The following is a 14,440-nucleotide window of genomic DNA, read 5'->3' as shown; positions in this document are numbered from 1 at the left end:
TGACTGTCCGTTTAGGCCCGATCCAGGTAGGATCGGGCCTAAACGGGCAATCGGACATCCCCCTCACAATCCAGGACTGCTGGCTCCCAAATGCTCACCTGCCTGTCTTCCTGATTGCCCCTAACCGCTTCTGCCTTCCAGCATGATCACCACCTAACCACTCCCCTGCCAGCCTGATTGATGCCTAACTGCTCCCCTGCCAGCTGTTTGCCCCTAACTGCCCTCCCCTGCAGGCCTGGTCACCCCTAATTGCCCTCCTCTGCAGACCTGGTCGCCCACAACTTCCCTCTTCTGCCAGCCTGGTCACCCCTACCTGCCCTCCCCTGCAGGCTTGATCTCCCCCAACTGCTCTCCCTTGCAGGCCTGGTCCTTCCCAACTGCCCTCCCCTGCTGGCCATCTTGTGGCAGCCATCTTGTGTCCACATGGGGGCAGGATCTTTGACCACATAGGGGCAGCCATCTTGTGTGTTGGAGTGATGGTCAATTGGCATATTACTCTTTTATTAGATAGGATAGAGGCCTGGTGCATGGGTGGGGGCCGGCTGGTTTGCCCTGAAGGGTGTCCCGGATCAGGGTGGGGGTTCCCTTGGGGCGTGGGCCGGCCTAGGTGAGGAGCCTGTGGTGGTTTGCAGGCTGGCCACACCCCCCGGAGACCCAAGCAGAGGCCCTGGTATCTGGGATTTATTTATTTTCTATAATTGAAACTTTGTAGCCTTGAGCGGAGCCAAGCCTCCTGCTTGCTCCATGGCTGCAGCCATTTTTGTTGGGATTTATTTATCTTCTATAATTGAAACTTTGTAGCCTTGAGTGGAGGCCTGGGGTGTCCAGGGTGTGCGGAAAGCTTGGCTTCCTCCATTGCCGGGGAGACCCAAACCTCCTGCTCTCTCCTGGCTGCAGCCATCTTGGTTGGGTTAATTTGCACACTTGCTCCTGATTGGCTGGTGGGCGTGGTTTGTGGGTGTGACAGAGTGATGGTTAATTTGCATATTACTCTTTTATTAGATAGCACTAGAGGACCAGTGCATGACTAAATCATGTGTGTTTAGGGTCCCCTAGGCTTAACTTGCCATCAGGGCTGTGTCCGCCGCCCTGTGAAGCCTCGCACGCTTTGCTGAAGCTGCCGGAGGTCCGCAATGCTCCTCAGACACTGCTGGCGCCCCGCGAGGATCCAGAAGTCCCACCCGCCGCAGCCACCACGGGACCAATCAATGCACCTCCTGGTGAGTCCAATTGGTGATCGTGACACATTACAGTGTCACAACCACAGGCCTTTTATGATATAGATATATGATCACAGTATATAAAAATCCAAGCAACTACTTCATGGCAGGAAGCAAGGAGGTGGGATGGGAAGAAACATACAGGTAAAATGCAAGTTACTCCTGATATCCTATTTCTTTTTGGTGTTAAGTTGTATGCGTTCCTTATGTATTTTGGATATTAACACTTTACCACATGTAGCATTTTTTCTCCCTCGCCCAGCTTTATTAAGGTATCATTGACAATAAAAATTGTATATCTTTAAGGAATACAACTTGATGATTTGATATACATTGATAAATAATCATCACACTCAAGGCAATTAGCATATCCATCACCCCACAAAGCTATCTTTTGCTTGTGTGCATATGTGTGTGCATTTTATTAGGTTATTGAGGTGACCTTGGTAGATGTGTCATTGTTGAATATCTTCTCCCACTCAATAGGTTGTCACATTCCCTATGCTGTGCTTTACATCACAATGATTATTTTGTGACTACAAATTCATTCTTTTATTCCTTCACCTTTTTCACTTAGCCCCCCAATACCCCTCCCCTGAAATCTGGCAACCATCAGTTTGTTCTCTGTATTTATAAATCTGTTTTTATTTTCTTTGTTCATTAATTTCATTCATCAGATTCCACATATAAGTAAAATCAACTGGTATTTGTCTTTGTCTGACTTATTTCACCTAGCATTATAACTTCTCGGTCCATCCGTTTTTGCAAATAGTATGATTTCATTTTTACGACTAAGAAATATTCCATTGAGTATATGTACCACCACTTCTTTATCCAGTCATCTCTTGTGGACACCTAGGGTGATTCAATATATTGGCTTCTGTGAATAATGTTGCAAGGAACTTAGGAATGCATATATTTTTTAAGTTGGTGTTTTGGATTTCTTAGCATAAACACCAAAAGTGGAATTGCTGGGTCATATGGGAGCTCTATTTTTAATTGTTTGGGGAACCTCCATACTGTTTTTCATAGAGGTTGCACCAATTTGCAATCTCACCAGCAGTGCACAAGGGTTGCCTCTTTTCCCACATGCTGGCCAACATTTATTGTTTGTTGATTTACTAATGATAGCCATCTGACAGGTGGAGGTGACATCTCATTGTGGATTTAATTTGCATTTCTCTGATGAGTAGTGACACTGAGCATCTTCTCATATGTGAAAGGCTCTCATGGATTTATTAATAAACATTGGATTTTCACTTCTGTGTTTTGTGGACGGCTGTATGCCCAACTGTACTGCTTGGGAGAGCAGTATAAGCTCAATAAATATATGATAAAGCGCGCGTGCGCGCACACACACACACACACACACACACACACCCAGAGGACAGACAATGGACTCCACAGGCCAGTAAGCTCCACCTCCACTGAGAGCTTGTTAGATGCAGAGTCTCTGTCCACTGCACACCTGCTGAGTCAGAATCTGCATTTGTCTTTGGCTTTTTTGTTTTCTGTTTTTTAAGTGATTGATTTTAGAGAGGAAGGGAGGGTGAGAGAAACATTGATTTGTTGTTCCACTTACTTATGCATTTATTGGTTGATCCTTGCAGGTGCCCTGACCTGGGATCAAACAGGCAACCTTGGCATATCAGGAGGAAGCTCTAACCAACTGAGCTCCCCAGCCAGGGCTCTCAGAATCTGCCTTTGAACAGGATCAGCGACACTCCTGTGCACAGGAGAGGGGTGGGGCTGCCCTACTCCCAGTTCACAGGTTCTCAACCTGGTGAGCATCCACGTTAGCTGGGCAGCTGATAAGCAGCATTTATATAGTGTCCTATAGGCATCACCATCTTTACCACCTTCCACAGGTGATCCCATGCACAGTGGGGTGACACCCCTGTGACAAGAGTTCTTCATGTCACTCCAGAGTTCCTGCTCTGAAACATAAGGTCAGAAGGGATAAGAGAGGCCCCAGGGGGGACTGCTAGGCACTCAACTTGAGCTCTAGGGAATTTCCCTCACCCCCACCTCCATGTCCAAGGCTGAAGCTTATCTCAAAAGGAAATGCACCTATGGAGGTGGGGGTGGGGTGGAGAATCAATGAGGAAAAAGAGGCCTCAGCAATTCGCAGATCTGACATTTAGATGGAAGGTAACCAAGAAGGTGGGAGAGGGGAGGCAAAAAGGAGGAGATGACAAGGGTGGATCCTAGGCATAGACCCCGTCCCCTGCGCATGTGACCAGGGAAGTTATGTTGTCCTTAGAGGAGGCAGCAGGTCCCACCAGTCAGGAGAGCAGTGCCTGTGAGTGTTTCTGGATCTCAAGCTCTTCTCACAGAGGGAGGGACACAACAGACAGCAGACACCATGGAGTCCCCCTCTGCCCCTGCTCACAGAGAGTGCATCTCCCGGCAGGGTCTCCTGCTATCTGGTAAGGAAGGGACAATCCCTGGGGTTGGACAGGAAAAGGAGATACAGAGACTAGCTGGGGTCTTCTGGGGAGCACAACGCTCTTAGAAGGGACAGAGGGCTTCTGTTTGGACCTGAGGGAGAAGACAGTGGAGCAGAGTAGGATGGGAGAGGGGGCTCAGCAGCAGGTCAATCCCATGATCTGGAGGTGGTGAGGGGCAGGAAAACCTCAATTATGGTAAGTTTTACAAGTTATTCATCACTGAAATTCTTTCTGAAATCTGATGATAATAATATCAATTTGTGTCAGGGTGATGCAAGAAAAAATGAACCAAGGGCAGTAAGCATTGTCTTTACCACCAACCTCAGAAATGGGCATGTGCACCCCAAGGGGTACAGGACCCAGGGACTCATTCATTCACCCACAGGCACTTCAGCCTGCTGCAGACACTGGGGATACAACAAAGCAGACAAGCCCCTTCCCCCATGGAGCTCACCTTCTATGGAGAGGATACAGACAAGGAAAGATCTAGATGTGATGTCAGGTACTGTTGTAGTAAAATATAGAAATGTTTAAAAATACTTAAAGAATGTTAGAAAAGTTTTAAAATGTTTGAGTTAACTTTCCTTAAAACTTAAAGTGTAATATTAAAGACACATTCCCCACTGCCTTGAAGCATGTGTACCCCAGAGATAAGGATTTGAACTGATGGAGAGTGACTTGTCAAGGTAAACATTTGCGTGAGTGATGTACTCTCCTTAGTCCCCTTGCCTTGTTTGAGATTAACATGCTGTATGTGCATTGACCTAAATCATTGGTAGGCACCTGAGCTGCTACAGGTAGGAACAAGCTTTAAATATGAACCCCGACCAGCTAATGATGCTCGCCTGTCAGGACAGCTACAAAAGCCCGTCCCTTTGTCTGTCTGACAAGCAAAGCGGCTCCACTCTCCTCTCCCTGCCAGACGATGCGACCAAGCTCTCGGGTGAGGAACGCTGGCCACCTGCATCTAGACCAGACCAGCTCAGCTGCTGGACCCCAGGGGACAGCACCATGAGGGTCCCTAACTAAACTTGTACCCACAGCTCAGGAATTTGGGTGAGTAATAAAAAAGCTATGTGATTTGCAACTGCATACGTTTCATGAGGTGTAATCCCCTCCAGCAGTTAATTGGATTATTTTGCATATACTTACAATTAAAATTAAAGCCTTTGGTCTTTTTGGTCCTAAGCCTGCCCTCGGTCCTGCTGACATAGAGCAGTCTCTTCATCAGCAACTACTTAAATGTTCTAACTCCTGCACGGTTAAAGTTTAACAAAAGGGATGCCTTAGATAAACATCCCAGGTCCTTTCCCGGGATCTACTTGGGACAGGTACCCACAAGTGCCATATGGAAAGCAGAACAGGGACAGGTCAGAAAGTGGACACACAGTGTCTTTAGTGTCAACAGGGGTCTGAACAGTGCCTCTGAGCATTTCTGGACCTCAGGAGCCAGAAGCCAGGAGCCAGGCAGCCAGACAGCCACTTGAGAGTTTTCAAACAGGAAATAAGGTCAGAGGTGCTAAAGTATTGGTAACCATGCTGTTACACTTGACCACAGGAAATACACACACACACACACACACACCCCAAGGCTGAGAGATGAACAGACCTGCTCAGGACCCAGGGTCTCATCACTCATTCCAATACAGAGCTCCAAATATTGATCAATTTCTCTCTTCCCTCCTAGCCTCACTCCTCACCCTCTGCCCACCACTGCCCAGCTTACTATTGAATCAGTGCCGCCCAATGCTGCCAAAGGGAAGGATGTGCTTCTCCTTGTCCACAACCTGCCTGGGGATATTGGAAGCTATATCTGGTACAAAGGGGAAATAATACACAGCAACCTTCAAATTGTATCATATGTAATACACACTCAAACAATTATCCTCGGGCCTGTATACAGCCATTGAGAGACAATGTACCCCAATGGATCCCTGCTGTTCCAGAAAGTCACCCTGAAGGACACAGGGTACTACACCCTACAAGCCATAGAGAAAATTTATAAGAGCAAACAAGTAACTGGACAGCTTCGTGTATACCGTGAGTGATGGCTCTCTGACCTCTGGGTGTCGGGTGGGGCATATTCTGCTTCACACACAGGACTGACAGCCCTGGACTCACTCTGCCTCCATCCCCCTCTGCCTCACATTCCAGGTTGGGTTTGGGCATTTAGTGCAGGACTCACACAGTGGAGACAAACTTCCTAAGGTCAGAGTTCCCTTCAAGAATTCCAGCCCTGCAGATATTCTCCACAGAGAGCAGTCTGATGGGAGTGACTCAGTAGAAGGAGACTCAGCAGAGAGAGACCAGTCTCATCCAGACCCCTGGGCCCCTCCCATGGCCATGACCCAGAGAACAACCCTGCAGGGCTCATGCAGGGCCTGGCCTGGGGAACCCCGGGATCCTTATACAGAACCCTGGGATCCTTACACAGGAACCCTGGCAGCTCCTTCCGTGCCGCACTTTCCCCACCCCCGCTCCCAGACCTCTGTCCCAGGGCTCCTGACTCCGGGAAACCCAAGGAGCCTCTGAGCAGTTGGATTTGATCTGTGGACAGGGCTGATTCAATTTCCCAGGTGCCCAAGTCACAAGGCTCCTGAGGTGGTCACCAGCCAGGGCTCAGCCTCAGGAGCCACATTGGGGAGGGATGGAACTTGATCCTTCACCTGAGACCATGCATGGGGAGTATGTGGACAAGGTCCCCAGGCCATTAGCCAACTGCCTAGGGGACATAGGAAGGAAGAGGAAGATAGTCTCCCCAGGGAGGAAAAGAGAAGATGTTCCTCGAAGCTCCTAGTCCACCAGGGCTCTGCCCACGGCATCCTCTCTCACGGACACAACTGATAACAGAGGCTGTTAACTTGGGCAGCTCCTCTATTCCAAGCTTTAGGTTAGGAAATTGTGAAAGATTTAAGGTTCATTCACAGGCAACAAGGCAAACCTGAGACCATTTACCATTTATCCTGTTCCATTCAGGGAAAATTGAGTTACAGGAAGATACAGTCACTCAATCAGAATCACACAGACTGACTCACCAATGTGAGTTATGCCAAGGCCTCTCCTCCACTCCAAGGGCCCTATTATGCTCTTCACCTCTGACTCATGACTCACATCCTCATCCTGGTGTGAGGCTCCCATTCCTCCCAGTGGCTCCTGAGACCTTTCCAAGGTGAGCCTGGTGACCCTGCACCATCTGACTGTTTCACTGCCTGTTTCACACACATGTGTCCTCATGATGACACCATGACCACAGGGTGGGATCCTCTCAGAGGATGAGATCCTCCAGCCACTCTCTTTTCTCTTAGACGCTGCCCAATTTGAATGAATTTGACTCAACTCCAGTTGTTTCCTGAGTGAGAAGGAAAAGGAAGAGCACATGCCACATGCCGTGTGGGGGCTCCTCTCCATATGCCTGACTGTCCATAGAAACAGGGAGGGACCTTCTCCCCAACTTTACTAACATGGCACATGTCCTTTCTACCAATCTGGTGTCATCCCTCCCTTTATACAGCACAGACACCTGGACTCACCCCCCAATCACTTCTGTTCTCTTAGCAGGACTCACCTTCTCTCCATCCCAGGGAGTCCCTCATTTCAAACACAATGTGGCATCTTCCTTTTTCACAGTGTGACCTGGTGGGACTGCAGAACTTGGTCTATGACCTTCGTGCTCTCTAGACAGAGATTCCTGCAAAAACTGGTCTTAGATCTTCGGGGCATGAATAATGATTTCACATATTCTCTCACAGCTTAACTCAAAATCTATCTCATAACTGCCAAACCCAAATGGACCATGAGGGCCATATTTTCAGCAAGTTCATGCTTCCCCCACCTCCACAAGCCCCACCTTCTGTACCTGCTATTGTCTGAGTGTTCAGGAAGGATCCCTGCCCTCTGCAGTGGCAGAAAAAAACATTACAGACCAAGGGCAGAGAGCTTAGCTCTGCTGCCACCACCAGGCAGCTCCTGCCGTCCCTCACTCGCTTCTAAGTCATTCCTGGACTCCACTACCCTTTCTGGGGTCACTGTCTCATGTCAGTCACCAATGAACTGGGCAGACAGCCACACCTCATGGCCCTGCAGCCTGGGTACTGAACTGATAGCCAGACTTGCTTCTGGTCTCCCGTGTATTGTTTCTGCTCAGACACCCAGTTCCAGGCCGCACTGCCCAGTCCTCCATAGTTTAAGGACTATGGGGTGGCCCATCATTACTCATCTCTAGGTTAACCCTTAATGTGAGGCTTCAGAGGAAACACATCTCAACCCAGCAATGTAGGTCTGTGTAGCTGGAAGGGACTCAGCACCTGCACATTCCAGGTGAGACTCCAAGGTCAGCCAGGCAGTCAGCTGGTCAGTGAGGACCCAGGACAGGTGTCGGGTGGTCTCTGACTCCCAGTCCTGTGTCTCTCTGTGATCAAACCCTGATAGTTGTCTGACACCTGAGAAAGCCTGTGCTTTTTCTCCCAGACATAGAGCAGGCGGCCTTACATCCTCTGAGCCCTCAGCTCCTCATGCATTTGTTTGTCTTGTGATGCACAGACCTGCCTTATTCTTTAAAAACTCGGGTTGGCTGAGAGGTAAAAGTTATCAACTCTGATGAAAGAAGCCTTTGGAGGAATCCAAGGTATTACACAGGACAGTGCTCTCTCTGTTACCTGCACAGAGCATTTCCCCAAACCCAACATCACAAGCAACAACTCTGCCCTGAGGAGCGCAAGTACCCTGTTATGTTAAGGGTGAACCTGACTTTCAGGACACCACCTCCCTGAGGTTTATCAATAGTTCATCTCCCGGCCAGTGCCAGGCTGCAGCTGTCCAAGGGCCACAGGACTCTCCCTTTACTCCCTGCCCCAAGAAAACACACAGGACCCTGTGAGTGGGAAACCCGCAACCCATTGAGTGCCGCCCGCAGTGACCCATTCACCCTGAATGTTCTCTGTGAGTAACCTCTGTCCCTGCCCGGGCCAGGCCACATCCGTCCCTCTCAGGTCCACGTACACAGACCCACACTCTGAACACCCAGGGTGGCCATGAGTTCCTGTCCAGGCAAAGTCAGGGAGACCTTGAGGTTGGGACAAACAGGTTAATGTCTCAGACTCAGGCTCAGTAAACACAGAGGGTTATGGTTGGGGCTTTTAAAACCAGGCTGGCAGTGGGGTTGGTGTGGGGTCGGGGGGGTCAATGGGAAAAAGGGACACTTCCTCAGTGATATAGCCTTCCTAGTAGATACTGATATTGCCTCCCTCCACCACCACCACTTCCCCTTCAGAGTCCATTTGCCTGCCTAGGGCAAGCCTCTATAATATTTTTATTAGTAAAGATAAATTTTTATATATATACTGAGAGGTGGAAGTTTCAGGATAGCTAAAATTGACCACCAGCACCTTCATCATTTTGTTTGGAGGGGTAGAGAGAATCGTGTTGGGACATATACATAGAGGCTTTTGCACATAAACAGCCATTGCTTCAGAGGAGGGCAGTTGTTCTAACTCGTTTTATAACTGCTCTTGGAGCAGAAATACTTGGCAGTGATGGTATCTACTAGGAAGGCAATATCACTGAGGAAGTGTCAACAGGCAGGTCATTCTCTGTATTTCAGTAGCAAAATCAAGTAGCAGAGACATGCATTTGGGAAGAGATTTCTTATGTTACATGCATTCCAATAGCTGGTTCATTTATTGCAAGCTGTGAAATGGATCTATCAAAAAGCTCCATACATAGTGTAAATTGTTCAGTACTAACAGTTTGAAAGTTTCATGTTTCCTCCGATAAGGAAAAATCATTTAATTTCACATTCACACTAGTGTTAGAAAGTCTTCTTTAGACCCCAGAAAGAGAAGTTGGGCAAGCATTCTGGATAACACTTATATAATTCAAACTGATAGTTAGTGTAAATTGAATTGGATCTAAAAATAAAACAAACAAACACACAAAACAGGGCTGAAAACCAGCTCAGAGGGATAGTGTGGCCCTCACAGAGACCAAGACATTCCCCTTCCCTCTGATTACATCACGTGCGGTTTCTTCTCTTTGCTCCAAATGGCCCGGACCCCTCTCTCCCTCCACCACCACCACGTCCCATTCAGAGTCCATTTACCTGCCTAGGGCAAACCTCAGCCTCTAACCCGTGTAAACAGTATTCTTGACTTATCAGTGGGAGGCCCCAGCAACCCACACAGGAGCTCTTTATCCCCAACATCACTGCAGGTGCTAGTGGATCCTACATCTGCCTCGCCCATAACTCTATCACTCATCCCTATAGGACCAAGGTCAAGACTATCACAGTCTCTGGTTAGTGCCTCCAGGACCATCGGCACCAGGCTGTGGGGTGCAGGGCTATCTGATTTTCAGAAAAGAGCCTGGAGGGTGTTCTCTCCCATCCTGTGGCCATGGACACGAGCAAATCACAAAGTCTTCCCCTGAGCCCTCCCACTACATCTCTGTAGACTCTCCTCCCTTGCTCTTCTGATCTCTCATGGCAGAGCTGGGGTCCCACCTTGGAAAGTGAGGAGGGGGCTCTCTCAGCCTGAGAAAGAGTCAAGTCATGGAGGGAGGGAGCTTCCCAGAGGGGAAAACAAAGGTCCTCAAGGTCAAGTTGCTTCTTCTGTCACTAACACTTTCCTTCTGTCCCCTCTTGTCTGTTACCTGCTCCATGTGCTACAAGGAACATACAAGGCTTTGAACAAGCTCACCTCTTGTCCCCAAACTAAAGGAGGACACCACCTCTGAGGAGGGGTGAGCAGGACAGACCCCTGCTCCCTGCGCTGCTCCAGGCTCACCTGGTGACTGGCTGCTCTGTGCCCTCTGCAGTGGGCAGGGGTCTGTGGTGAAGGTGCATGGGTGGTCTGTCCTCAATCTGGCCATTTTGAGTCACCCTCCGACACCACAGCCTCCCTCAGATCAGGCTGCATGGAAATGGGGAGAGAGTGAGCCACAGGGGAGCCTCCTCTGAGCTGTGTCCTGGCTCTGAAGTCACCAGCTGTACAACACTGTGACACGAGCACATGTGACATTGCTGAGGAGAGCAGTGAGCAGTGGTGCATACATGACAAGTCGGTAGATTCATCCACGAAGACCCTTCATGGGACAGAAGGAGCAGTGCCCCAGAGTTTGTAGTTTACAGAGGACGCTAAGAGTACCAGCCTTTTGTTCAAACTGTGACTACTTGTCTCTAGGGGTTTCCTTCTCTGTGATATTCCATCCACCGGCCAGGAAGTGAAAGTCCTATTCAGACTGAGAAATCCTTTAGGTTGAAACTTCTCCAGGTCCTAAGGTCATGGCTGGGCCAGTCTCATTCTCTAATAAATTATTTAACAAAAAGGGAATGCCTTTCCATCTCTATGTGTAGCCACCATACTAGAGAGGGATGTGAGTGTTTAGAAAGTCACAGAAAGGTCTGGGAAAGACTCACACAAAAGTCAATGGGTAGAGCCCAGCTGATGTGGCTCAGGGGTTGAGCTGTGACCATTGACCTGTGAACCAGGGGGTCATGGTTTGATTCCATGTCAGGACACATTCTGGGGCTTCATCCTGAGTAGGGGTTTTGAGGGAAGCATCAGATCAAGGATTTTCTCTCATCACTGATGTTACTATCTCTCTCTCTCTCCCAATCCCTTCCCCTCTGAAATAGTAAAAATATATTTTTAAGAAGTCAATGGGTGGAAAATTACACCTAATGAAGAGTCTAGACACTTGGTCTGAGAATAGGTTCCTGGTACTGATACTACAGATGTCCAGGGAGACAGACAGGTCGTGGGGGTGGAAGGATTAGATGACATAAAGGTAAAGTATTTCCCACCCTGCCTGGACCATCGAAAACACTCAGCACATTCTAATTACTCATCAGCACTGAGTTGGCAGGTAAGGTGCCCGCTAAGATTGTCCATACTGATGGAAAAGAAGAACAGTGGGAAGAGACACAATATGTGAGGGAAAGAGGAGTTAAGAGGAAAATTACCAGGACATGGGAATGGTGGGTGTGAGAGTACATGCAAAGGTAGAGCCAATGGAAGGTTTCAAATGTGCAAAACAGAGAATGATACAACCGCAGGAAGTGGAGTGTCAGGAGGACTGACACTCCCAAACCGCACAGAGTAGGTGGCAGTTCCCTCCTCCCTCACCAGGCCTCCCCCTGCAAGGCCCCTCCTGGTTTCCCCTGAATGGACTTGGGCCTTCACCCCTCCCCCTTTCCCTTCTCCTTTCAGCAGAACAAAACTACACAGCCTGCTCTGTGGGGACCATCGTTGGCAGCGTGATCGGGGTCCTCATCGTGGTGGCTCTGGGGGCCTCCCTGGACTATTTCCTGTACCTCAGGAGGACTAGGAAGTACCATGGCATTTCCTTCACCCTCACCCTAATCCTGTCCCCTGACCCAGGCTGACCCCCAGCAGAGCCCAGGCCAGGAGGACAAAGACGCCGTCCTCAGAGGGTTCTGGGCCGGCTCCCTGTGGCCTCCTAGCTTCCCCATGGATGTCCTTAACTCTCTCCATCCAGTTCCTCCTGACCAGCTGCTGCCCAGGGTGATTTCCTCAACAGCTTCCTCACCTATAAATGAGGCATGATTAAGGAACTGTGCCCTCAGGACTGTCCTGGTTCTCTCCACTCACCTGCAGCAGTGCCGGCAGGTAGTAAGTGCTCAGTAAGGCACCTCCTGTTGTTTATCTAAGTCCACCCTTTCAGGTGAGGGGGTGGGCTGCCTCAGGTTCTGAAAGTCATCCTGGCCAAGGCCACACAGCTGAGGGTGGAAGAGCCTGGACAGGCTGGGTGTGTCAAACGCCCCCACGAGGCCATTGTGGTAACCACGACCCTGATGTGTGAGACAGGAGGACAGCACAGCCTGTGGTGTGGTTTTTGCCTCTAGGTCAGGTGGATGGAGACAGGACAGGCCACTGTCACAGTGCAGTTCTGTAGGCCTGAGGGGCGGGTCTGGCCACAGCAGGGTCCGTGAGGCTGGCACTGCTGCCCCCTGAGGCCTTGACCTTTCCACTAAGTCAGACCCTCAGGTGGATTCCTGTCCTGGTTCCTCATTCCCCTCCCTGTTAACTCCTCCCAGACCCCCATCTGCCTGTGGGTCCTTCCCCTGTGGGCCCAGGTCAGCCATGGGTCCTTAAGGCCTTGCCTCAGTTTCCCTATTCCTGGGCCCGTCCCCCCTAAACAGTGGAGAGAGGCCTCCACCCTCTGCTGGGAAAGTAGACCCTCCCTGCCCCCTGTTATCACACCAAAGCTCCCCTGCACCCCTCACAAGTAAGTCTGACCTTTCCCAGGGCCAGTGACCCATGTGTCCCCCAAGAGCACCCACCTCCAGCGGCCACCCCTGGTGAGTGTCTGTTCAGTCTGGAGCCCCTGGGCTGCCCCACAGTGTCCACCCCTGCCCTTGTCCCTTAGGCTCTGACCCTTCCCTGGGCTTCAAGGGGGATTCTCATCACTACTCTGCACAGGGAACCCCTACTCGTCAGTCAACCTAACGTGTAGGCTGTGTCATGTGTCACCACATCTCCCTCACTGGACCCTGAAATGGCCAAAGGTTCTTGCCCTGGAAGATGACCTTTCACCCCTGGCTCTTGGGAGCTAAAGATCCACCACCCGCCTTGGGTGCTAACACCTCTTGTCTCTGCTCCCGGGCCAGAGTCCCTTTGGAACCTCTGCCTTCCCAGTAAGTCCATCGCCTCCCTGTTCCCTCACCCAGGGCCTCAGCAACCCACGCTCAGGGCAGGGGCACCATCCAATCTCACAACACAGCACAGATCCCTTCCCCAGAACAGCCAGCACAAGGGAGCCCGCCCTGGCCTAGTGGGGCCCCTACATCAGGGGTGGACAGGGCAGCGTTGGAGTCTGAGGGGAACCCTGGAGTCCAGCATGGAGCAGAATGAGCACTGGAAACACCAGTCAGAGGTCCCAGGCTAACAAGGGTGAGGAGGTTCAGTGTGGGCTGAAATTAGGGTGCTGGCTACAGGTGTGAAGACAGCTGCTCAGGAGGCAGAGCTGTCAGTCCTGTTGAGAAAAGCCTCCCTCCCCATCCTCTGATGCCCTCTCTCCCCCCTGCACAGGACCCCCTACCCGACCCCAAGACAGCAGGCCCCATCAACGAGGTGAGTGTGGGGTATGAACGTTCTGTCCTGCAGGTCCCAAGGACCCTAGGACCTGCCCCCAGCTCAGCCCTGGCTGTGCTTCCAGGCTCAGGAAAGGGCAGCGAAAAGTGATGACAGGGGGTGGGAGGAGGGAGGTGCCTGGGGACAGACACCCCAGCACAGTCAGCCCCCATGGCGCCTGTGAAACTTGGCACGTGTTCTGAGAAGGCTGTGGGGCTCAGAGATCTGGTCTTTCTTTGACAGGTATTACTCAAACCAAACACAGAGGTGTACTGCCAGATCATCCCCAGAGCAGGCGTGGCTTCTTAGTTCCTCCAGGACCTGAGACCCCAGACCCTGTGGGGGTTAGGAACTGGATGGGGCCTGTGCCAGAGAACCAGCTCTGAGTCCTGAGGATATTCGGGACCTGGGCCCAAGGTTGGGGACCCTCCTGATCACTGGAAACCCTGACAGGCTACCCTGAGTCCTGATGGACCAGGATAAAGGCTCCCATCTTCCAGAAAGTGGCCGGGCCTGTGCACCATTCTATACCACCTGAGTGATCTGAATATAGAGGACCGTCCCCTCCTTTGCTCTTTTTCTATCCATGGGAACTTCTTTTAGCAGAAATTCACCTGAAACTCTGGGTCTTTTTCTCTGGGGTCACACAGGGAAAACTTCTGTCTAAGGTACCCCAGCACCC

This window comes from Plecotus auritus (assembly GCF_963455305.1).
Source record: "Plecotus auritus genome assembly, chromosome: 10".
Lineage (NCBI taxonomy): Eukaryota > Metazoa > Chordata > Mammalia > Chiroptera > Vespertilionidae > Plecotus > Plecotus auritus.
This window is presented reverse-complemented; position numbering follows the sequence as displayed.